The sequence below is a fragment of the Microcebus murinus genome, chromosome 14, assembly GCF_040939455.1.
Source record: "Microcebus murinus isolate Inina chromosome 14, M.murinus_Inina_mat1.0, whole genome shotgun sequence".
Taxonomy (NCBI): Eukaryota; Metazoa; Chordata; class Mammalia; order Primates; family Cheirogaleidae; genus Microcebus; species Microcebus murinus.
The window spans coordinates 80,867,440-80,891,290 of record NC_134117.1 but is presented as its reverse complement, the minus strand read 5'-3'; the positions used below and the strand labels follow the sequence as shown (position 1 = coordinate 80,891,290).

At 62.5% G+C, this 23,851-nt stretch overlaps 6 pseudogenes; all 6 read right to left on the bottom strand.

The window, feature by feature from the left end:
• Nucleotides 1–2,817: 2,817 nt before the first annotated feature.
• Nucleotides 2,818–2,936, bottom strand: LOC142876006 (uncharacterized; annotated as a pseudogene).
• A 3,769-nt stretch (nucleotides 2,937–6,705) lies between these two features.
• On the bottom strand, nucleotides 6,706–6,824 carry LOC142876003 (uncharacterized; annotated as a pseudogene).
• Nucleotides 6,825–10,579: 3,755 nt separating this feature from the next.
• LOC142876213 (uncharacterized) lies at nucleotides 10,580–10,698 on the bottom strand (annotated as a pseudogene).
• Nucleotides 10,699–14,448: 3,750 nt separating this feature from the next.
• On the bottom strand, nucleotides 14,449–14,567 carry LOC142876002 (uncharacterized; annotated as a pseudogene).
• Nucleotides 14,568–18,322: 3,755 nt separating this feature from the next.
• Nucleotides 18,323–18,441, bottom strand: LOC142876216 (uncharacterized; annotated as a pseudogene).
• A 3,756-nt stretch (nucleotides 18,442–22,197) lies between these two features.
• Nucleotides 22,198–22,316, bottom strand: LOC142876001 (uncharacterized; annotated as a pseudogene).
• Nucleotides 22,317–23,851: the final 1,535 nt, after the last annotated feature.

Genomic DNA, 23,851 nt, shown 5'->3' with positions numbered 1-23,851 from the left:
ACAGCAACCTCAAACTCCTGGGCTCAAGCAATCCTTCTGCCTCAGCCTCCCAAGTAGCTGGGACTACAGGCATGCGCCACCATGCCTGGCTCATTTTCCTATATATATTAGTTGGCCAATTAATTTCTTTCTATTTACAGTAGAGACCGGGTCTGGCTCTTGCTCAGGCTGGTTTCGAACTCCTGACCTCGAGCAATCCGCCCGCCTCGGCCTCCCAGAGAGCTAGGATTACAGGCTTGAGCCACCGCGCCCGGCCTGAAAGAGAATTTGAAAGCTGACAGAATAGGCGAGGAAAGGCATAGGAGATTTCCACACACAGTAAGGAAGCCTTTCCCGAAATGGAAGAAAGAAAGGAGCAAACAGAGACACCGGTAGCCCGCCCGGATGAGAGTCTGCCCCTGAGAGAAAGTACCCTGACCAGGCTCACCCGTGGGTGGGTGGCGAGCTAGCGGCATTCAGAAGAGCGAGGCCCGCAGTCTGTGCGGAAGACACCTGCGCTCGGGTGTGTGTGGCGGCACGATTCCCAAGCAGCTCCAGATGTTAAACCAAGGAGAAGCCAGGGAGTTCCCAACGCCCCAGGTGTCCTCAGCCCACGACTGGCTGCTGTGGGAATGCGAAGCCCGGCTCCTTGTCTCAGAGCGGGGTTCCCAGGAGGATCAGGCTGAAGCTGGGACTTGGCCTCAAAGTGTCCCCTCGCATGGCCACCCCCTTCCCCTTCCTGCTCCTCTACTCCTGGTGCCCCTCCATCCAGGGGCCAGACCTTAAAGAGTCACCGCAAGAGAATCCTGGTCCCAAGGGAGCCTTCTGGGGGACCGGTGCTGAGAGAGGTTGTGGGCATGGCCCGCTGGGGCTCTGCCCGACCCAGGGCTGAGAGATGCAACCTCCCAGCTCTGGGTCCCTGCAGGAAGTGTTGGCAAACACAGGGCCGGTCCTCCAAAGGCCCAGGTGCAGGGAGCCCAGGCCAAGCAGCCTGTGGAAGAAGCCACTTGCCGTGCCACCCCGGGAACACGACTGCAGGCCCCGGCCCTTCCCACCTCCTCCTCCTCCTCCTCCCACCCGCACCCCCCCCCCGACATGGCACAGGGCTCGGAGACACCTCAGACTCTTGCTACCCAAAGTGCAAAGGGCATCAGTTGCTCCTCCAAACCCCCCGCCCAGCAGACCACGTTGTCCAGCCAGCCCCCGGGCCTCCCTGGGGTGCCCAGCACAAAAGTGCAGACACCCACCGGACCCTCAGTCTCAGTTTTCGGAGGTTTTTGCCACTCTAAGGACCCGCAGGCCAGCTGGGCCTTCGGGCAGGACAGAGAGCCCCGGGATCCCATCAGGAGGCGGTCCCCACCTCCGCGGCTCTCCCCTTGCGGGGGGCGGCAGCCGGCAGCCGCAGGGCCTCAGGGAAGACACCAGGCTGGGCCCCCCCGCGGCACAGCCGGGGCACGTCCCCCGCACGCGACTTAGGGACCGCTGCTGGAGACTGCTGCGGCCACCCTGCTGCCGGGTTTCTGGAGGGCTTCCTGGAAGCAGCGTCCACACCAAGCCCTTGGAAGGCCCAGGCGACGGAGGAGCCGGTCAGGCAGGGGCCGAGGACGGTGAGAGGCCCGGCGGGAAGGAGCATGTCAGGCAGGGGCAGAGGACGGTGACAGGCCGGGCGGGAAGGAGCCGGTCAGGCGGGGGCCCAGGACAGTGACGGGCCTGGCCGGGGAGGAGTGCGTCAGGCAGGGGCAGAGGAGACGGGCTGGGTAAGGGTTAGCGTTACAGTTAGGGCACAATTCACAATCGCAAAGATGTGGAAGCGACCCGAGTGCCCATCCATCCAGGAGTGCATTAATAAAATGTGGCGCGTGGACACCACGGAGTGCCATTCGGCTGTGAGGAGCAGCGGTGAGAGGGCGCCTCTCGTGTTCTCCTGGCCAGAGCTGGAACCCGTTCCAGTAGGCCAGGTATCCCAAGAATGGACACACGAGCACCACGTGAGCGCGCTCACCGGCAAATTGGTACGAACGGATGGACACCTAAGTGGACGGAGAGGAATCACCTTCATCGGGTGGGTGTCGGGCGGGTGGGGGGAGGGGATGGGCATACACATCCATTGGGAATGGGGTGGGTGCGCACCGACTGGGGGATGGGCGCACGTGAAGCTCTGACCCGAGGGGGGAGGCTTGGAGAGGGCAACGTACCCGACCTTAACATTGGTACCCCCACGATACGCTGGAGCAACATGAGAGGTATATGAATAAGAACACAGCGGGGAGGGGGGCACGGGCAACACATGTCACCTGAATACTTGGACTCCCATCATCTGCTTGAAAAGAGAGAGAAAAGAAAATGCAATAATAGAGGTAAGGGACACTTTTTAAAAATAATGAATCCGAAGAGAAAAGTAAAAGGAAGCCTGTGGAGCAGGTCTGGGTGTGACTCCGGATCCCCCAACATCAGGTGCCACCACCAAAGATTCCTACGTGTAGCCCATAGAACCCCAAAAGCAACGGGACGAGTTCTGGTCACACACTCCCTCAAAATGACATCCTGGCCTTCTTCTGGAACTCCCTCCCCTCTCAGACTCTCAAGGTTTCCTCCAGCGTGTCGGTTCCCACAGAGCAGACCTTTGGTCTGAGACCTGACAGTCCAGATGCCACGCGTGCTGCCGCGTGGCGGCGGTGTCGCGGCTCGGGACAAGAGGAGGCCCCACGGTGCGGGCTGGGGCGCCAGGCACCGCGGCGGGCGCTGAGGGTGGGGGTCACCCCCACCCCGGGCCGCCGCCGCGCTCCCAGAAAGGGGACAGAACAAGAGGCCAAAAAAAAACAAAAACAAAAAAGAAGCAGCCTGTGGCACCCGGTATTCCCAGGCGGTCTCCCATCCAAGTACTAACGAGGCCCGACCCTGCTTAGCTTCCGAGACCAGACGAGATCGGGCGCGTTCAGGGTGGTGTGGCCGTGGACGGCGGAGGGCGCCCCTGCCCCGCTCAAGAAGCCGAGCCTCTCTGCCCTAACCCCGCCGCCTCCTCCCGCCCCACGCACGCCCCGCGCCGGGCCGGGCCTGTTGAGTTCGCCGCCGGGTCCAGCGGGCTCCGAGGGACGGGGGTGATGGGCGGGGCGGGGCGGGGGGCTGTCTCTCTACACACACACACACACACACACACACACTCACACTCACTCACACTCACACTCACACAAGATGCGCCTCCACGGCTGGACTCGTCAAGGTGGAGCCCTTCCAGCCCCCCTCGTCTCCTCCCCCGGCCTCGGCCTCCTTCACCTACCCGCTGCCCACCCCCAGCGCGTCGCCACCGCTGACTGCGCACGCGCGCGCGGGGCGCTCGCCCTTTGACCCCAGCCAGGGGCCGCCCTCCCCCACAACCCCTTTCAGCTGCGCCCCCCCTCGCCCTGTTGTTGGGCGGCCGCCTATTCCCCCGGGCCAGGGCTGGGGCACAGCGCAAGGGGGAGGGGAGCCAGTGTATGGGGCGTCTCTCTCTGGGGAGGTGTCCCATGGGTGGGGTGGGGTGGCGTGGTTTGTGGGGCGCTGAAGAAATCAGTCCCCTCCATCTCCTACCTCTGGAAAACGCCCAAGCCCGTGGAGAACTGCCGGCACCGCTTCGTGGGGGCCGGGACCCTCCTCTGTGTCCTCCTGTGGCCCGGTCCAAGGGGCCTGGGCCTGGCCGGGGCTGCATTGGACCCCGACCACCCTGGCGTGTGGACTCGCTAAAAGTCGGCGATTAGATATTGGATTCCAGCTTCCTTGAGGTCATTTCACTAATGAGTGCACCGGGAAGGGTTTCCTAATCCATCTGTGAGGGTGGCAACTGAAAGAGAATTTTTTTTTTTTTTTTTATGAGACACAGTCTCGCTTTGTTGCCTAGGCTAGAGTGAGTGCAGTGGCGTTAGCCTAGCTCACAGCAACCTCAAACTCCTGGGCTCAAGCAATCCTTCTGCCTCAGCCTCCCAAGTAGCTGGGACTACAGGCATGCGCCACCATGCCTGGCTCATTTTCCTATATATATTAGTTGGCCAATTAATTTCTTTCTATTTACAGTAGAGACCGGGTCTGGCTCTTGCTCAGGCTGGTTTCGAACTCCTGACCTCGAGCAATCCGCCCGCCTCGGCCTCCCAGAGAGCTAGGATTACAGGCTTGAGCCACCGCGCCCGGCCTGAAAGAGAATTTGAAAGCTGACAGAATAGGCGAGGAAAGGCATAGGAGATTTCCACACCCAGTAAGGAAGCCTTTCCCGAAATGGAAGAAAGAAAGGAGCAAACAGAGACACCGGTAGCCCGCCCGGATGAGAGTCTGCCCCTGAGAGAAAGTACCCTGACCAGGCTCACCCGTGGGTGGGTGGCGAGCTAGCGGCATTCAGAAGAGCGAGGCCCGCAGTCTGTGCGGAAGACACCTGCGCTCGGGTGTGTGTGGCGGCACGATTCCCAAGCAGCTCCAGATGTTAAACCAAGGAGAAGCCAGGGAGTTCCCAACGCCCCAGGTGTCCTCAGCCCACGACTGGCTGCTGTGGGAATGCGAAGCCCGGCTCCTTGTCTCAGAGCGGGGTTCCCAGGAGGATCAGGCTGAAGCTGGGACTTGGCCTCAAAGTGTCCCCTCGCATGGCCACCCCCTTCCCCTTCCTGCTCCTCTACTCCTGGTGCCCCTCCATCCAGGGGCCAGACCTTAAAGAGTCACCGCAAGAGAATCCTGGTCCCAAGGGAGCCTTCTGGGGGACCGGTGCTGAGAGAGGTTGTGGGCATGGCCCGCTGGGGCTCTGCCCGACCCAGGGCTGAGAGATGCAACCTCCCAGCTCTGGGTCCCTGCAGGAAGTGTTGGCAAACACAGGGCCGGTCCTCCAAAGGCCCAGGTGCAGGGAGCCCAGGCCAAGCAGCCTGTGGAAGAAGCCACTTGCCGTGCCACCCCGGGAACACGACTGCAGGCCCCGGCCCTTCCCACCTCCTCCTCCTCCTCCTCCCACCCGCACCCCCCCCCCCGACATGGCACAGGGCTCGGAGACACCTCAGACTCTTGCTACCCAAAGTGCAAAGGGCATCAGTTGCTCCTCCAAACCCCCCGCCCAGCAGACCACGTTGTCCAGCCAGCCCCCGGGCCTCCCTGGGGTGCCCAGCACAAAAGTGCAGACACCCACCGGACCCTCAGTCTCAGTTTTCGGAGGTTTTTGCCACTCTAAGGACCCGCAGGCCAGCTGGGCCTTCGGGCAGGACAGAGAGCCCCGGGATCCCATCAGGAGGCGGTCCCCACCTCCGCGGCTCTCCCCTTGCGGGGGGCGGCAGCCGGCAGCCGCAGGGCCTCAGGGAAGACACCAGGCTGGGCCCCCCCCGCGGCACAGCCGGGGCACGTCCCCCGCACGCGACTTAGGGACCGCTGCTGGAGACTGCTGCGGCCACCCTGCTGCCGGGTTTCTGGAGGGCTTCCTGGAAGCAGCGTCCACACCAAGCCCTTGGAAGGCCCAGGCGACGGAGGAGCCGGTCAGGCAGGGGCCGAGGACGGTGAGAGGCCCGGCGGGAAGGAGCATGTCAGGCAGGGGCAGAGGACGGTGACAGGCCGGGCGGGAAGGAGCCGGTCAGGCGGGGGCCCAGGACAGTGACGGGCCTGGCCGGGGAGGAGTGCGTCAGGCAGGGGCAGAGGAGACGGGCTGGGTAAGGGTTAGGGTTACAGTTAGGGCACAATTCACAATCGCAAAGATGTGGAAGCGACCCGAGTGCCCATCCATCCAGGAGTGCATTAATAAAATGTGGCGCGTGGACACCACGGAGTGCCATTCGGCTGTGAGGAGCAGCGGTGAGAGGGCGCCTCTCGTGTTCTCCTGGCCAGAGCTGGAACCCGTTCCAGTAGGCCAGGTATCCCAAGAATGGACACACGAGCACCACGTGAGCGCGCTCACCGGCAAATTGGTACGAACGGATGGACACCTAAGTGGACGGAGAGGAATCACCTTCATCGGGTGGGTGTCGGGCGGGTGGGGGGAGGGGATGGGCATACACATCCATTGGGAATGGGGTGGGTGCGCACCGACTGGGGGATGGGCGCACGTGAAGCTCTGACCCGAGGGGGGAGGCTTGGAGAGGGCAACGTACCCGACCTTAACATTGGTACCCCCACGATACACTGGAGCAACATGAGAGGTATATGAATAAGAACACAGCGGGGAGGGGGGCACGGGCAACACATGTCACCTGAATACTTGGACTCCCATCATCTGCTTGAAAAGAGAGAGAAAAGAAAATGCAATAATAGAGGTAAGGGACACTTTTTAAAAATAATGAATCCGAAGAGAAAAGTAAAAGGAAGCCTGTGGAGCAGGTCTGGGTGTGACTCCGGATCCCCCAACATCAGGTGCCACCACCAAAGATTCCTACGTGTAGCCCATAGAACCCCAAAAGCAACGGGACGAGTTCTGGTCACACACTCCCTCAAAATGACATCCTGGCCTTCTTCTGGAACTCCCTCCCCTCTCAGACTCTCAAGGTTTCCTCCAGCGTGTCGGTTCCCACAGAGCAGACCTTTGGTCTGAGACCTGACAGTCCAGATGCCACGCGTGCTGCCGCGTGGCGGCGGTGTCGCGGCTCGGGACAAGAGGAGGCCCCACGGTGCGGGCTGGGGCGCCAGGCACCGCGGCGGGCGCTGAGGGTGGGGGTCACCCCCACCCCGGGCCGCCGCCGCGCTCCCAGAAAGGGGACAGAACAAGAGGCCAAAAAAAAACAAAAACAAAAAAGCAGCAGCCTGTGGCACCCGGTATTCCCAGGCGGTCTCCCATCCAAGTACTAACGAGGCCCGACCCTGCTTAGCTTCCGAGACCAGACGAGATCGGGCGCGTTCAGGGTGGTGTGGCCGTGGACGGCGGAGGGCGCCCCTGCCCCGCTCAAGAAGCCGAGCCTCTCTGCGCTAACCCCGCCGCCTCCTCCCGCCCCACGCACGCCCCGCGCCGGGCCGGGCCTGTTGAGTTCGCCGCCGGGTCCAGCGGGCTCCGAGGGACGGGGGTGATGGGCGGGACGGGGCGGGGGGCTGTCTCTCTACACACACACACACACACACACACTCACACTCACTCACACTCACACAAGATGCGCCTCCACGGCTGGACTCGTCAAGGTGGAGCCCTTCCAGCCCCCCTCGTCTCCTCCCCCGGCCTCGGCCTCCTTCACCTACCCGCTGCCCACCCCCAGCGCGTCGCCACCGCTGACTGCGCACGCGCGCGCGGGGCGCTCGCCCTTTGACCCCAGCCAGGGGCCGCCCTCCCCCACAACCCCTTTCAGCTGCGCCCCCCCTCGCCCTGTTGCTGGGCGGCCGCCTATTCCCCCGGGCCAGGGCTGGGGCACAGCGCAAGGGGGAGGGGAGCCAGTGTATGGGGCGTCTCTCTCTGGGAAGGTGTCCCATGGGTGGGGTGGGGTGGCGTGGTTTGTGGGGCGCTGAAGAAATCAGTCCCCTCCATCTCCTACCTCTGGAAAACGCCCAAGCCCGTGGAGAACTGCCGGCACCGCTTCGTGGGGGCCGGGACCCTCCTCTGTGTCCTCCTGTGGCCCGGTCCAAGGGGCCTGGGCCTGGCCGGGGCTGCATTGGACCCCGACCACCCTGGCGTGTGGACTCGCTAAAAGTCGGCGATTAGATATTGGATTCCAGCTTCCTTGAGGTCATTTCACTAATGAGTGCACCGGGAAGGGTTTCCTAATCCATCTGTGAGGGTGGCAACTGAAAGAGAATTTTTTTTTTTTTTTTATGAGACACAGTCTCGCTTTGTTGCCTAGGCTAGAGTGAGTGCAGTGGCGTTAGCCTAGCTCACAGCAACCTCAAACTCCTGGGCTCAAGCAATCCTTCTGCCTCAGCCTCCCAAGTAGCTGGGACTACAGGCATGCGCCACCATGCCTGGCTCATTTTCCTATATATATTAGTTGGCCAATTAATTTCTTTCTATTTACAGTAGAGACCGGGTCTGGCTCTTGCTCAGGCTGGTTTCGAACTCCTGACCTCGAGCAATCCGCCCGCCTCGGCCTCCCAGAGAGCTAGGATTACAGGCTTGAGCCACCGCGCCCGGCCTGAAAGAGAATTTGAAAGCTGACAGAATAGGCGAGGAAAGGCATAGGAGATTTCCACACCCAGTAAGGAAGCCTTTCCCGAAATGGAAGAAAGAAAGGAGCAAACAGAGACACCGGTAGCCCGCCCGGATGAGAGTCTGCCCCTGAGAGAAAGTACCCTGACCAGGCTCACCCGTGGGTGGGTGGCGAGCTAGCGGCATTCAGAAGAGCGAGGCCCGCAGTCTGTGCGGAAGACACCTGCGCTCGGGTGTGTGTGGCGGCACGATTCCCAAGCAGCTCCAGATGTTAAACCAAGGAGAAGCCAGGGAGTTCCCAACGCCCCAGGTGTCCTCAGCCCACGACTGGCTGCTGTGGGAATGCGAAGCCCGGCTCCTTGTCTCAGAGCGGGGTTCCCAGGAGGATCAGGCTGAAGCTGGGACTTGGCCTCAAAGTGTCCCCTCGCATGGCCACCCCCTTCCCCTTCCTGCTCCTCTACTCCTGGTGCCCCTCCATCCAGGGGCCAGACCTTAAAGAGTCACCGCAAGAGAATCCTGGTCCCAAGGGAGCCTTCTGGGGGACCGGTGCTGAGAGAGGTTGTGGGCATGGCCCGCTGGGGCTCTGCCCGACCCAGGGCTGAGAGATGCAACCTCCCAGCTCTGGGTCCCTGCAGGAAGTGTTGGCAAACACAGGGCCGGTCCTCCAAAGGCCCAGGTGCAGGGAGCCCAGGCCAAGCAGCCTGTGGAAGAAGCCACTTGCCGTGCCACCCCGGGAACACGACTGCAGGCCCCGGCCCTTCCCACCTCCTCCTCCTCCTCCTCCCACCCGCACCCCCCCCCGACATGGCACAGGGCTCGGAGACACCTCAGACTCTTGCTACCCAAAGTGCAAAGGGCATCAGTTGCTCCTCCAAACCCCCCGCCCAGCAGACCACGTTGTCCAGCCAGCCCCCGGGCCTCCCTGGGGTGCCCAGCACAAAAGTGCAGACACCCACCGGACCCTCAGTCTCAGTTTTCGGAGGTTTTTGCCACTCTAAGGACCCGCAGGCCAGCTGGGCCTTCGGGCAGGACAGAGAGCCCCGGGATCCCATCAGGAGGCGGTCCCCACCTCCGCGGCTCTCCCCTTGCGGGGGGCGGCAGCCGGCAGCCGCAGGGCCTCAGGGAAGACACCAGGCTGGGCCCCCCCGCGGCACAGCCGGGGCACGTCCCCCGCACGCGACTTAGGGACCGCTGCTGGAGACTGCTGCGGCCACCCTGATGCCGGGTTTCTGGAGGGCTTCCTGGAAGCAGCGTCCACACCAAGCCCTTGGAAGGCCCAGGCGACGGAGGAGCCGGTCAGGCAGGGGCCGAGGACGGTGAGAGGCCCGGCGAGAAGGAGCATGTCAGGCAGGGGCAGAGGACGGTGACAGGCCGGGCGGGAAGGAGCCGGTCAGGCGGGGGCCCAGGACAGTGACGGGCCTGGCCGGGGAGGAGTGCGTCAGGCAGGGGCAGAGGAGACGGGCTGGGTAAGGGTTAGGGTTACAGTTAGGGCACAATTCACAATCGCAAAGATGTGGAAGCGACCCGAGTGCCCATCCATCCAGGAGTGCATTAATAAAATGTGGCGCGTGGACACCACGGAGTGCCATTCGGCTGTGAGGAGCAGCGGTGAGAGGGCGCCTCTCGTGTTCTCCTGGCCAGAGCTGGAACCCGTTCCAGTAGGCCAGGTATCCCAAGAATGGACACACGAGCACCACGTGAGCGCGCTCACCGGCAAATTGGTACGAACGGATGGACACCTAAGTGGACGGAGAGGAATCACCTTCATCGGGTGGGTGTCGGGCGGGTGGGGGGAGGGGATGGGCATACACATCCATTGGGAATGGGGTGGGTGCGCACCGACTGGGGGATGGGCGCACGTGAAGCTCTGACCCGAGGGGGGAGGCTTGGAGAGGGCAACGTACCCGACCTTAACATTGGTACCCCCACGATACGCTGGAGCAACATGAGAGGTATATGAATAAGAACACAGCGGGGAGGGGGGCACGGGCAACACATGTCACCTGAATACTTGGACTCCCATCATCTGCTTGAAAAGAGAGAGAAAAGAAAATGCAATAATAGAGGTAAGGGACACTTTTTAAAAATAATGAATCCGAAGAGAAAAGTAAAAGGAAGCCTGTGGAGCAGGTCTGGGTGTGACTCCGGATCCCCCAACATCAGGTGCCACCACCAAAGATTCCTACGTGTAGCCCATAGAACCCCAAAAGCAACGGGACGAGTTCTGGTCACACACTCCCTCAAAATGACATCCTGGCCTTCTTCTGGAACTCCCTCCCCTCTCAGACTCTCAAGGTTTCCTCCAGCGTGTCGGTTCCCACAGAGCAGACCTTTGGTCTGAGACCTGACAGTCCAGATGCCACGCGTGCTGCCGCGTGGCGGCGGTGTCGCGGCTCGGGACAAGAGGAGGCCCCACGGTGCGGGCTGGGGCGCCAGGCACCGCGGCGGGCGCTGAGGGTGGGGGTCACCCCCACCCCGGGCCGCCGCCGCGCTCCCAGAAAGGGGACAGAACAAGAGGCCAAAAAAAAACAAAAACAAAAAAGAAGCAGCCTGTGGCACCCGGTATTCCCAGGCGGTCTCCCATCCAAGTACTAACGAGGCCCGACCCTGCTTAGCTTCCGAGACCAGACGAGATCGGGCACGTTCAGGGTGGTGTGGCCGTGGACGGCGGAGGGCGCCCCTGCCCCGCTCAAGAAGCCGAGCCTCTCTGCGCTAACCCCGCCGCCTCCTCCCGCCCCACGCACGCCCCGCGCCGGGCCGGGCCTGTTGAGTTCGCCGCCGGGTCCAGCGGGCTCCGAGGGACGGGGGTGATGGGCGGGGCGGGGCGGGGGGCTGTCTCTCTACACACACACACACACACACACTCACTCACACTCACACAAGATGCGCCTCCACGGCTGGACTCGTCAAGGTGGAGCCCTTCCAGCCCCCCTCGTCTCCTCCCCCGGCCTCGGCCTCCTTCACCTACCCGCTGCCCACCCCCAGCGCGTCGCCACCGCTGACTGCGCACGCGCGCGCGGGGCGCTCGCCCTTTGACCCCAGCCAGGGGCCGCCCTCCCCCACAACCCCTTTCAGCTGCGCCCCCCCTCGCCCTGTTGTTGGGCGGCCGCCTATTCCCCCGGGCCAGGGCTGGGGCACAGCGCAAGGGGGAGGGGAGCCAGTGTATGGGGCGTCTCTCTCTGGGGATGTGTCCCATGGGTGGGGTGGGGTGGCGTGGTTTGTGGGGCGCTGAAGAAATCAGTCCCCTCCATCTCCTACCTCTGGAAAACGCCCAAGCCCGTGGAGAACTGCCGGCACCGCTTCGTGGGGGCCGGGACCCTCCTCTGTGTCCTCCTGTGGCCCGGTCCAAGGGGCCTGGGCCTGGCCGGGGCTGCATTGGACCCCGACCACCCTGGCGTGTGGACTCGCTAAAAGTCGGCGATTAGATATTGGATTCCAGCTTCCTTGAGGTCATTTCACTAATGAGTGCACCGGGAAGGGTTTCCTAATCCATCTGTGAGGGTGGCAACTGAAAGAGAATTTTTTTTTTTTTTTTTATGAGACACAGTCTCGCTTTGTTGCCTAGGCTAGAGTGAGTGCAGTGGCGTTAGCCTAGCTCACAGCAACCTCAAACTCCTGGGCTCAAGCAATCCTTCTGCCTCAGCCTCCCAAGTAGCTGGGACTACAGGCATGCGCCACCATGCCTGGCTCATTTTCCTATATATATTAGTTGGCCAATTAATTTCTTTCTATTTACAGTAGAGACCGGGTCTGGCTCTTGCTCAGGCTGGTTTCGAACTCCTGACCTCGAGCAATCCGCCCGCCTCGGCCTCCCAGAGAGCTAGGATTACAGGCTTGAGCCACCGCGCCCGGCCTGAAAGAGAATTTGAAAGCTGACAGAATAGGCGAGGAAAGGCATAGGAGATTTCCACACCCAGTAAGGAAGCCTTTCCCGAAATGGAAGAAAGAAAGGAGCAAACAGAGACACCGGTAGCCCGCCCGGATGAGAGTCTGCCCCTGAGAGAAAGTACCCTGACCAGGCTCACCCGTGGGTGGGTGGCGAGCTAGCGGCATTCAGAAGAGCGAGGCCCGCAGTCTGTGCGGAAGACACCTGCGCTCGGGTGTGTGTGGCGGCACGATTCCCAAGCAGCTCCAGATGTTAAACCAAGGAGAAGCCAGGGAGTTCCCAACGCCCCAGGTGTCCTCAGCCCACGACTGGCTGCTGTGGGAATGCGAAGCCCGGCTCCTTGTCTCAGAGCGGGGTTCCCAGGAGGATCAGGCTGAAGCTGGGACTTGGCCTCAAAGTGTCCCCTCGCATGGCCACCCCCTTCCCCTTCCTGCTCCTCTACTCCTGGTGCCCCTCCATCCAGGGGCCAGACCTTAAAGAGTCACCGCAAGAGAATCCTGGTCCCAAGGGAGCCTTCTGGGGGACCGGTGCTGAGAGAGGTTGTGGGCATGGCCCGCTGGGGCTCTGCCCGACCCAGGGCTGAGAGATGCAACCTCCCAGCTCTGGGTCCCTGCAGGAAGTGTTGGCAAACACAGGGCCGGTCCTCCAAAGGCCCAGGTGCAGGGAGCCCAGGCCAAGCAGCCTGTGGAAGAAGCCACTTGCCGTGCCACCCCGGGAACACGACTGCAGGCCCCGGCCCTTCCCACCTCCTCCTCCTCCTCCTCCCACCCGCACCCCCCCCCCGACATGGCACAGGGCTCGGAGACACCTCAGACTCTTGCTACCCAAAGTGCAAAGGGCATCAGTTGCTCCTCCAAACCCCCCGCCCAGCAGACCACGTTGTCCAGCCAGCCCCCGGGCCTCCCTGGGGTGCCCAGCACAAAAGTGCAGACACCCACCGGACCCTCAGTCTCAGTTTTCGGAGGTTTTTGCCACTCTAAGGACCCGCAGGCCAGCTGGGCCTTCGGGCAGGACAGAGAGCCCCGGGATCCCATCAGGAGGCGGTCCCCACCTCCGCGGCTCTCCCCTTGCGGGGGGCGGCAGCCGGCAGCCGCAGGGCCTCAGGGAAGACACCAGGCTGGGCCCCCCCCGCGGCACAGCCGGGGCACGTCCCCCGCACGCGACTTAGGGACCGCTGCTGGAGACTGCTGCGGCCACCCTGCTGCCGGGTTTCTGGAGGGCTTCCTGGAAGCAGCGTCCACACCAAGCCCTTGGAAGGCCCAGGCGACGGAGGAGCCGGTCAGGCAGGGGCCGAGGACGGTGAGAGGCCCGGCGGGAAGGAGCATGTCAGGCAGGGGCAGAGGACGGTGACAGGCCGGGCGGGAAGGAGCCGGTCAGGCGGGGGCCCAGGACAGTGACGGGCCTGGCCGGGGAGGAGTGCGTCAGGCAGGGGCAGAGGAGACGGGCTGGGTAAGGGTTAGGGTTACAGTTAGGGCACAATTCACAATCGCAAAGATGTGGAAGCGACCCGAGTGCCCATCCATCCAGGAGTGCATTAATAAAATGTGGCGCGTGGACACCACGGAGTGCCATTCGGCTGTGAGGAGCAGCGGTGAGAGGGCGCCTCTCGTGTTCTCCTGGCCAGAGCTGGAACCCGTTCCAGTAGGCCAGGTATCCCAAGAATGGACACACGAGCACCACGTGAGCGCGCTCACCGGCAAATTGGTACGAACGGATGGACACCTAAGTGGACGGAGAGGAATCACCTTCATCGGGTGGGTGTCGGGCGGGTGGGGGGAGGGGATGGGCATACACATCCATTGGGAATGGGGTGGGTGCGCACCGACTGGGGGATGGGCGCACGTGAAGCTCTGACCCGAGGGGGGAGGCTTGGAGAGGGCAACGTACCCGACCTTAACATTGGTACCCCCACGATACGCTGGAGCAACATGAGAGGTATATGAATAAGAACACAGCGGGGAGGGGGGCACGGGCAACACATGTCACCTGAATACTTGGACTCCCATCATCTGCTTGAAAAGAGAGAGAAAAGAAAATGCAATAATAGAGGTAAGGGACACTTTTTAAAAATAATGAATCCGAAGAGAAAAGTAAAAGGAAGCCTGTGGAGCAGGTCTGGGTGTGACTCCGGATCCCCCAACATCAGGTGCCACCACCAAAGATTCCTACGTGTAGCCCATAGAACCCCAAAAGCAACGGGACGAGTTCTGGTCACACACTCCCTCAAAATGACATCCTGGCCTTCTTCTGGAACTCCCTCCCCTCTCAGACTCTCAAGGTTTCCTCCAGCGTGTCGGTTCCCACAGAGCAGACCTTTGGTCTGAGACCTGACAGTCCAGATGCCACGCGTGCTGCCGCGTGGCGGCGGTGTCGCGGCTCGGGACAAGAGGAGGCCCCACGGTGCGGGCTGGGGCGCCAGGCACCGCGGCGGGCGCTGAGGGTGGGGGTCACCCCCACCCCGGGCCGCCGCCGCGCTCCCAGAAAGGGGACAGAACAAGAGGCCAAAAAAAAACAAAAACAAAAAAGAAGCAGCCTGTGGCACCCGGTATTCCCAGGCGGTCTCCCATCCAAGTACTAACGAGGCCCGACCCTGCTTAGCTTCCGAGACCAGACGAGATCGGGCGCGTTCAGGGTGGTGTGGCCGTGGACGGCGGAGGGCGCCCCTGCCCCGCTCAAGAAGCCGAGCCTCTCTGCGCTAACCCCGCCGCCTCCTCCCGCCCCACGCACGCCCCGCGCCGGGCCGGGCCTGTTGAGTTCGCCGCCGGGTCCAGCGGGCTCCGAGGGACGGGGGTGATGGGCGGGGCGGGGCGGGGGGCTGTCTCTCTACACACACACACACACACACACACTCACACTCACTCACACTCACACAAGATGCGCCTCCACGGCTGGACTCGTCAAGGTGGAGCCCTTCCAGCCCCCCTCGTCTCCTCCCCCGGCCTCGGCCTCCTTCACCTACCCGCTGCCCACCCCCAGCGCGTCGCCACCGCTGACTGCGCACGCGCGCGCGGGGCGCTCGCCCTTTGACCCCAGCCAGGGGCCGCCCTCCCCCACAACCCCTTTCAGCTGCGCCCCCCCTCGCCCTGTTGCTGGGCGGCCGCCTATTCCCCCGGGCCAGGGCTGGGGCACAGCGCAAGGGGGAGGGGAGCCAGTGTATGGGGCGTCTCTCTCTGGGGAGGTGTCCCATGGGTGGGGTGGGGTGGCGTGGTTTGTGGGGCGCTGAAGAAATCAGTCCCCTCCATCTCCTACCTCTGGAAAACGCCCAAGCCCGTGGAGAACTGCCGGCACCGCTTCGTGGGGGCCGGGACCCTCCTCTGTGTCCTCCTGTGGCCCGGTCCAAGGGGCCTGGGCCTGGCCGGGGCTGCATTGGACCCCGACCACCCTGGCGTGTGGACTCGCTAAAAGTCGGCGATTAGATATTGGATTCCAGCTTCCTTGAGGTCATTTCACTAATGAGTGCACCGGGAAGGGTTTCCTAATCCATCTGTGAGGGTGGCAACTGAAAGAGAATTTTTTTTTTTTTTTTATGAGACACAGTCTCGCTTTGTTGCCTAGGCTAGAGTGAGTGCAGTGGCGTTAGCCTAGCTCACAGCAACCTCAAACTCCTGGGCTCAAGCAATCCTTCTGCCTCAGCCTCCCAAGTAGCTGGGACTACAGGCATGCGCCACCATGCCTGGCTCATTTTCCTATATATATTAGTTGGCCAATTAATTTCTTTCTATTTACAGTAGAGACCGGGTCTGGCTCTTGCTCAGGCTGGTTTCGAACTCCTGACCTCGAGCAATCCGCCCGCCTCGGCCTCCCAGAGAGCTAGGATTACAGGCTTGAGCCACCGCGCCCGGCCTGAAAGAGAATTTGAAAGCTGACAGAATAGGCGAGGAAAGGCATAGGAGATTTCCACACCCAGTAAGGAAGCCTTTCCCGAAATGGAAGAAAGAAAGGAGCAAACAGAGACACCGGTAGCCCGCCCGGATGAGAGTCTGCCCCTGAGAGAAAGTACCCTGACCAGGCTCACCCGTGGGTGGGTGGCGAGCTAGCGGCATTCAGAAGAGCGAGGCCCGCAGTCTGTGCGGAAGACACCTGCGCTCGGGTGTGTGTGGCGGCACGATTCCCAAGCAGCTCCAGATGTTAAACCAAGGAGAAGCCAGGGAGTTCCCAACGCCCCAGGTGTCCTCAGCCCACGACTGGCTGCTGTGGGAATGCGAAGCCCGGCTCCTTGTCTCAGAGCGGGGTTCCCAGGAGGATCAGGCTGAAGCTGGGACTTGGCCTCAAAGTGTCCCCTCGCATGGCCACCCCCTTCCCCTTCCTGCTCCTCTACTCCTGGTGCCCCTCCATCCAGGGGCCAGACCTTAAAGAGTCACCGCAAGAGAATCCTGGTCCCAAGGGAGCCTTCTGGGGGACCGGTGCTGAGAGAGGTTGTGGGCATGGCCCGCTGGGGCTCTGCCCGACCCAGGGCTGAGAGATGCAACCTCCCAGCTCTGGGTCCCTGCAGGAAGTGTTGGCAAACACAGGGCCGGTCCTCCAAAGGCCCAGGTGCAGGGAGCCCAGGCCAAGCAGCCTGTGGAAGAAGCCACTTGCCGTGCCACCCCGGGAACACGACTGCAGGCCCCGGCCCTTCCCACCTCCTCCTCCTCCTCCTCCCACCCGCACCCCCCCCCGACATGGCACAGGGCTCGGAGACACCTCAGACTCTTGCTACCCAAAGTGCAAAGGGCATCAGTTGCTCCTCCAAACCCCCCGCCCAGCAGACCACGTTGTCCAGCCAGCCCCCGGGCCTCCCTGGGGTGCCCAGCACAAAAGTGCAGACACCCACCGGACCCTCAGTCTCAGTTTTCAGAGGTTTTTGCCACTCTAAGGACCCGCAGGCCAGCTGGGCCTTCGGGCAGGACAGAGAGCCCCGGGATCCCATCAGGAGGCGGTCCCCACCTCCGCGGCTCTCCCCTTGCGGGGGGCGGCAGCCGGCAGCCGCAGGGCCTCAGGGAAGACACCAGGCTGGGCCCCCCCGCGGCACAGCCGGGGCACGTCCCCCGCACGCGACTTAGGGACCGCTGCTGGAGACTGCTGCGGCCACCCTGCTGCCGGGTTTCTGGAGGGCTTCCTGGAAGCAGCGTCCACACCAAGCCCTTGGAAGGCCCAGGCGACGGAGGAGCCGGTCAGGCAGGGGCCGAGGACGGTGAGAGGCCCGGCGGGAAGGAGCATGTCAGGCAGGGGCAGAGGATGGTGACAGGCCGGGCGGGAAGGAGCCGGTCAGGCGGGGGCCCAGGACAGTGACGGGCCTGGCCGGGGAGGAGTGCGTCAGGCAGGGGCAGAGGAGACGGGCTGGGTAAGGGTTAGGGTTACAGTTAGGGCACAATTCACAATCGCAAAGATGTGGAAGCGACCCGAGTGCCCATCCATCCAGGAGTGCATTAATAAAATGTGGCGCGTGGACACCACGGAGTGCCATTCGGCTGTGAGGAGCAGCGGTGAGAGGGCGCCTCTCGTGTTCTCCTGGCCAGAGCTGGAACCCGTTCCAGTAGGCCAGGTATCCCAAGAATGGACACACGAGCACCACGTGAGCGCGCTCACCGGCAAATTGGTACGAACGGATGGACACCTAAGTGGACGGAGAGGAATCACCTTCATCGGGTGGGTGTCGGGCGGGTGGGGGGAGGGGATGGGCATACACATCCATTGGGAATGGGGTGGGTGCGCACCGACTGGGGGATGGGCGCACGTGAAGCTCTGACCCGAGGGGGGAGGCTTGGAGAGGGCAACGTACCCGACCTTAACATTGGTACCCCCACGATACGCTGGAGCAACATGAGAGGTATATGAATAAGAACACAGCGGGGAGGGGGGCACGGGCAACACATGTCACCTGAATACTTGGACTCCCATCATCTGCTTGAAAAGAGAGAGAAAAGAAAATGCAATAATAGAGGTAAGGGACACTTTTTAAAAATAATGAATCCGAAGAGAAAAGTAAAAGGAAGCCTGTGGAGCAGGTCTGGGTGTGACTCCGGATCCCCCAACATCAGGTGCCACCACCAAAGATTCCTACGTGTAGCCCATAGAACCCCAAAAGCAACGGGACGAGTTCTGGTCACACACTCCCTCAAAATGACATCCTGGCCTTCTTCTGGAACTCCCTCCCCTCTCAGACTCTCAAGGTTTCCTCCAGCGTGTCGGTTCCCACAGAGCAGACCTTTGGTCTGAGACCTGACAGTCCAGATGCCACGCGTGCTGCCGCGTGGCGGCGGTGTCGCGGCTCGGGACAAGAGGAGGCCCCACGGTGCGGGCTGGGGCGCCAGGCACCGCGGCGGGCGCTGAGGGTGGGGGTCACCCCCACCCCGGGCCGCCGCCGCGCTCCCAGAAAGGGGACAGAACAAGAGGCCAAAAAAAAACAAAAACAAAAAAGAAGCAGCCTGGGGCACCCGGTATTCCCAGGCGGTCTCCCATCCAAGTACTAACGAGGCCCGACCCTGCTTAGCTTCCGAGACCAGACGAGATCGGGCGCGTTCAGGGTGGTGTGGCCGTGGACGGCGGAGGGCGCCCCTGCCCCGCTCAAGAAGCCGAGCCTCTCTGCGCTAACCCCGCCGCCTCCTCCCGCCCCACGCACGCCCCGCGCCGGGCCGGGCCTGTTGAGTTCGCCGCCGGGTCCAGCGGGCTCCGAGGGACGGGGGTGATGGGCGGGACGGGGCGGGGGGCTGTCTCTCTACACACACACACACACACACACACTCACACTCACTCACACTCACACAAGATGCGCCTCCACGGCTGGACTCGTCAAGGTGGAGCCCTTCCAGCCCCCCTCGTCTCCTCCCCCGGCCTCGGCCTCCTTCACCTACCCGCTGCCCACCCCCAGCGCGTCGCCACCGCTGACTGCGCACGCGCGCGCGGGGCGCTCGCCCTTTGACCCCAGCCAGGGGCCGCCCTCCCCCACAACCCCTTTCAGCTGCGCCCCCCCTCGCCCTGTTGCTGGGCGGCCGCCTATTCCCCCGGGCCAGGGCTGGGGCACAGCGCAAGGGGGAGGGGAGCCAGTGTATGGGGCGTCTCTCTCTGGGAAGGTGTCCCATGGGTGGGGTGGGGTGGCGTGGTTTGTGGGGCGCTGAAGAAATCAGTCCCCTCCATCTCCTACCTCTGGAAAACGCCCAAGCCCGTGGAGAACTGCCGGCACCGCTTCGTGGGGGCCGGGACCCTCCTCTGTGTCCTCCTGTGGCCCGGTCCAAGGGGCCTGGGCCTGGCCGGGGCTGCATTGGACCCCGACCACCCTGGCGTGTGGACTCGCTAAAAGTCGGCGATTAGATATTGGATTCCAGCTTCCTTGAGGTCATTTCACTAATGAGTGCACCGGGAAGGGTTTCCTAATCCATCTGTGAGGGTGGCAACTGAAAGAGAATTTTTTTTTTTTTTTTATGAGACACAGTCTCGCTTTGTTGCCTAGGCTAGAGTGAGTGCAGTGGCGTTAGCCTAGCTCACAGCAACCTCAAACTCCTGGGCTCAAGCAATCCTTCTGCCTCAGCCTCCCAAGTAGCTGGGACTACAGGCATGCGCCACCATGCCTGGCTCATTTTCCTATATATATTAGTTGGCCAATTAATTTCTTTCTATTTACAGTAGAGACCGGGTCTGGCTCTTGCTCAGGCTGGTTTCGAACTCCTGACCTCGAGCAATCCGCCCGCCTCGGCCTCCCAGAGAGCTAGGATTACAGGCTTGAGCCACCGCGCCCGGCCTGAAAGAGAATTTGAAAGCTGACAGAATAGGCGAGGAAAGGCATAGGAGATTTCCACACCCAGTAAGGAAGCCTTTCCCGAAATGGAAGAAAGAAAGGAGCAAACAGAGACACCGGTAGCCCGCCCGGATGAGAGTCTGCCCCTGAGAGAAAGTACCCTGACCAGGCTCACCCGTGGGTGGGTGGCGAGCTAGCGGCATTCAGAAGAGCGAGGCCCGCAGTCTGTGCGGAAGACACCTGCGCTCGGGTGTGTGTGGCGGCACGATTCCCAAGCAGCTCCAGATGTTAAACCAAGGAGAAGCCAGGGAGTTCCCAACGCCCCAGGTGTCCTCAGCCCACGACTGGCTGCTGTGGGAATGCGAAGCCCGGCTCCTTGTCTCAGAGCGGGGTTCCCAGGAGGATCAGGCTGAAGCTGGGACTTGGCCTCAAAGTGTCCCCTCGCATGGCCACCCCCTTCCCCTTCCTGCTCCTCTACTCCTGGTGCCCCTCCATCCAGGGGCCAGACCTTAAAGAGTCACCGCAAGAGAATCCTGGTCCCAAGGGAGCCTTCTGGGGGACCGGTGCTGAGAGAGGTTGTGGGCATGGCCCGCTGGGGCTCTGCCCGACCCAGGGCTGAGAGATGCAACCTCCCAGCTCTGGGTCCCTGCAGGAAGTGTTGGCAAACACAGGGCCGGTCCTCCAAAGGCCCAGGTGCAGGGAGCCCAGGCCAAGCAGCCTGTGGAAGAAGCCACTTGCCGTGCCACCCCGGGAACACGACTGCAGGCCCCGGCCCTTCCCACCTCCTCCTCCTCCTCCTCCCACCCGCACCCCCCCCCCGACATGGCACAGGGCTCGGAGACACCTCAGACTCTTGCTACCCAAAGTGCAAAGGGCATCAGTTGCTCCTCCAAACCCCCCGCCCAGCAGACCACGTTGTCCAGCCAGCCCCCGGGCCTCCCTGGGGTGCCCAGCACAAAAGTGCAGACACCCACCGGACCCTCAGTCTCAGTTTTCGGAGGTTTTTGCCACTCTAAGGACCCGCAGGCCAGCTGGGCCTTCGGGCAGGACAGAGAGCCCCGGGATCCCATCAGGAGGCGGTCCCCACCTCCGCGGCTCTCCCCTTGCGGGGGGCGGCAGCCGGCAGCCGCAGGGCCTCAGGGAAGACACCAGGCTGGGCCCCCCCGCGGCACAGCCGGGGCACGTCCCCCGCACGCGACTTAGGGACCGCTGCTGGAGACTGCTGCGGCCACCCTGCTGCCGGGTTTCTGGAGGGCTTCCTGGAAGCAGCGTCCACACCAAGCCCTTGGAAGGCCCAGGCGACGGAGGAGCCGGTCAGGCAGGGGCCGAGGACGGTGAGAGGCCCGGCGAGAAGGAGCATGTCAGGCAGGGGCAGAGGACGGTGACAGGCCGGGCGGGAAGGAGCCGGTCAGGCGGGGGCCCAGGACAGTGACGGGCCTGGCCGGGGAGGAGTGCGTCAGGCAGGGGCAGAGGAGACGGGCTGGGTAAGGGTTAGGGTTACAGTTAGGGCACAATTCACAATCGCAAAGATGTGGAAGCGACCCGAGTGCCCATCCATCCAGGAGTGCATTAATAAAATGTGGCGCGTGGACACCACGGAGTGCCATTCGGCTGTGAGGAGCAGCGGTGAGAGGGCGCCTCTCGTGTTCTCCTGGCCAGAGCTGGAACCCGTTCCAGTAGGCCAGGTATCCCAAGAATGGACACACGAGCACCACGTGAGCGCGCTCACCGGCAAATTGGTACGAACGGATGGACACCTAAGTGGACGGAGAGGAATCACCTTCATCGGGTGGGTGTCGGGCGGGTGGGGGGAGGGGATGGGCATACACATCCATTGGGAATGGGGTGGGTGCGCACCGACTGGGGGATGGGCGCACGTGAAGCTCTGACCCGAGGGGGGAGGCTTGGAGAGGGCAACGTACCCGACCTTAACATTGGTACCCCCACGATACGCTGGAGCAACATGAGAGGTATATGAATAAGAACACAGCGGGGAGGGGGGCACGGGCAACACATGTCACCTGAATACTTGGACTCCCATCATCTGCTTGAAAAGAGAGAGAAAAGAAAATGCAATAATAGAGGTAAGGGACACTTTTTAAAAATAATGAATCCGAAGAGAAAAGTAAAAGGAAGCCTGTGGAGCAGGTCTGGGTGTGACTCCGGATCCCCCAACATCAGGTGCCACCACCAAAGATTCCTACGTGTAGCCCATAGAACCCCAAAAGCAACGGGACGAGTTCTGGTCACACACTCCCTCAAAATGACATCCTGGCCTTCTTCTGGAACTCCCTCCCCTCTCAGACTCTCAAGGTTTCCTCCAGCGTGTCGGTTCCCACAGAGCAGACCTTTGGTCTGAGACCTGACAGTCCAGATGCCACGCGTGCTGCCGCGTGGCGGCGGTGTCGCGGCTCGGGACAAGAGGAGGCCCCACGGTGCGGGCTGGGGCGCCAGGCACCGCGGCGGGCGCTGAGGGTGGGGGTCACCCCCACCCCGGGCCGCCGCCGCGCTCCCAGAAAGGGGACAGAACAAGAGGCCAAAAAAAAACAAAAACAAAAAAGAAGCAGCCTGTGGCACCCGGTATTCCCAGGCGGTCTCCCATCCAAGTACTAACGAGGCCCGACCCTGCTTAGCTTCCGAGACCAGACGAGATCGGGCGCGTTCAGGGTGGTGTGGCCGTGGACGGCGGAGGGCGCCCCTGCCCCGCTCAAGAAGCCGAGCCTCTCTGCGCTAACCCCGCCGCCTCCTCCCGCCCCACGCACGCCCCGCGCCGGGCCTGTTGAGTTCGCCGCCGGGTCCAGCGGGCTCCGAGGGACGGGGGTGATGGGCGGGGCGGGGCGGGGGGCTGTCTCTCTACACACACACACACACACACACACTCACACTCACTCACACTCACACAAGATGCGCCTCCACGGCTGGACTCGTCAAGGTGGAGCCCTTCCAGCCCCCCTCGTCTCCTCCCCCGGCCTCGGCCTCCTTCACCTACCCGCTGCCCACCCCCAGCGCGTCGCCACCGCTGACTGCGCACGCGCGCGCGGGGCGCTCGCCCTTTGACCCCAGCCAGGGGCCGCCCTCCCCCACAACCCCTTTCAGCTGCGCCCCCCCTCGCCCTGTTGCTGGGCGGCCGCCTATTCCCCCGGGCCAGGGCTGGGGCACAGCGCAAGGGGGAGGGGAGCCAGTGTATGGGGCGTCTCTCTCTGGGGAGGTGTCCCATGGGTGGGGTGGGGTGGCGTGGTTTGTGGGGCGCTGAAGAAATCAGTCCCCTCCATCTCCTACCTCTGGAAAACGCCCAAGCCCGTGGAGAACTGCCGGCACCGCTTCGTGGGGGCCGGGACCCTCCTCTGTGTCCTCCTGTGGCCCGGTCCAAGGGGCCTGGGCCTGGCCGGGGCTGCATTGGACCCCGACCACCCTGGCGTGTGGACTCGCTAAAAGTCGGCGATTAGATATTGGATTCCAGCTTCCTTGAGGTCATTTCACTAATGAGTGCACCGGGAAGGGTTTCCTAATCCATCTGTGAGGGTGGCAACTGAAAGAGAATTTTTTTTTTTTTTTATGAGACACAGTCTCGCTTTGTTGCCTAGGCTAGAGTGAGTGCAGTGGCGTTAGCCTAGCTCACAGCAACCTCAAACTCCTGGGCTCAAGCAATCCTTCTGCCTCAGCCTCCCAAGTAGCTGGGACTACAGGCATGCGCCACCATGCCTGGCTCATTTTCCTATATATATTAGTTGGCCAATTAATTTCTTTCTATTTACAGTAGAGACCGGGTCTGGCTCTTGCTCAGGCTGGTTTCGAACTCCTGACCTCGAGCAATCCGCCCGCCTCGGCCTCCCAGAGAGCTAGGATTACAGGCTTGAGCCACCGCGCCCGGCCTGAAAGAGAATTTGAAAGCTGACAGAATAGGCGAGGAAAGGCATAGGAGATTTCCACACCCAGTAAGGAAGCCTTTCCCGAAATGGAAGAAAGAAAGGAGCAAACAGAGACACCGGTAGCCCGCCCGGATGAGAGTCTGCCCCTGAGAGAAAGTACCCTGACCAGGCTCACCCGTGGGTGGGTGGCGAGCTAGCGGCATTCAGAAGAGCGAGGCCCGCAGTCTGTGCGGAAGACACCTGCGCCTGGGTGTGTGTGGCGGCACGATTCCCAAGCAGCTCCAGATGTTAAACCAAGGAGAAGCCAGGGAGTTCCCAACGCCCCAGGTGTCCTCAGCCCACGACTGGCT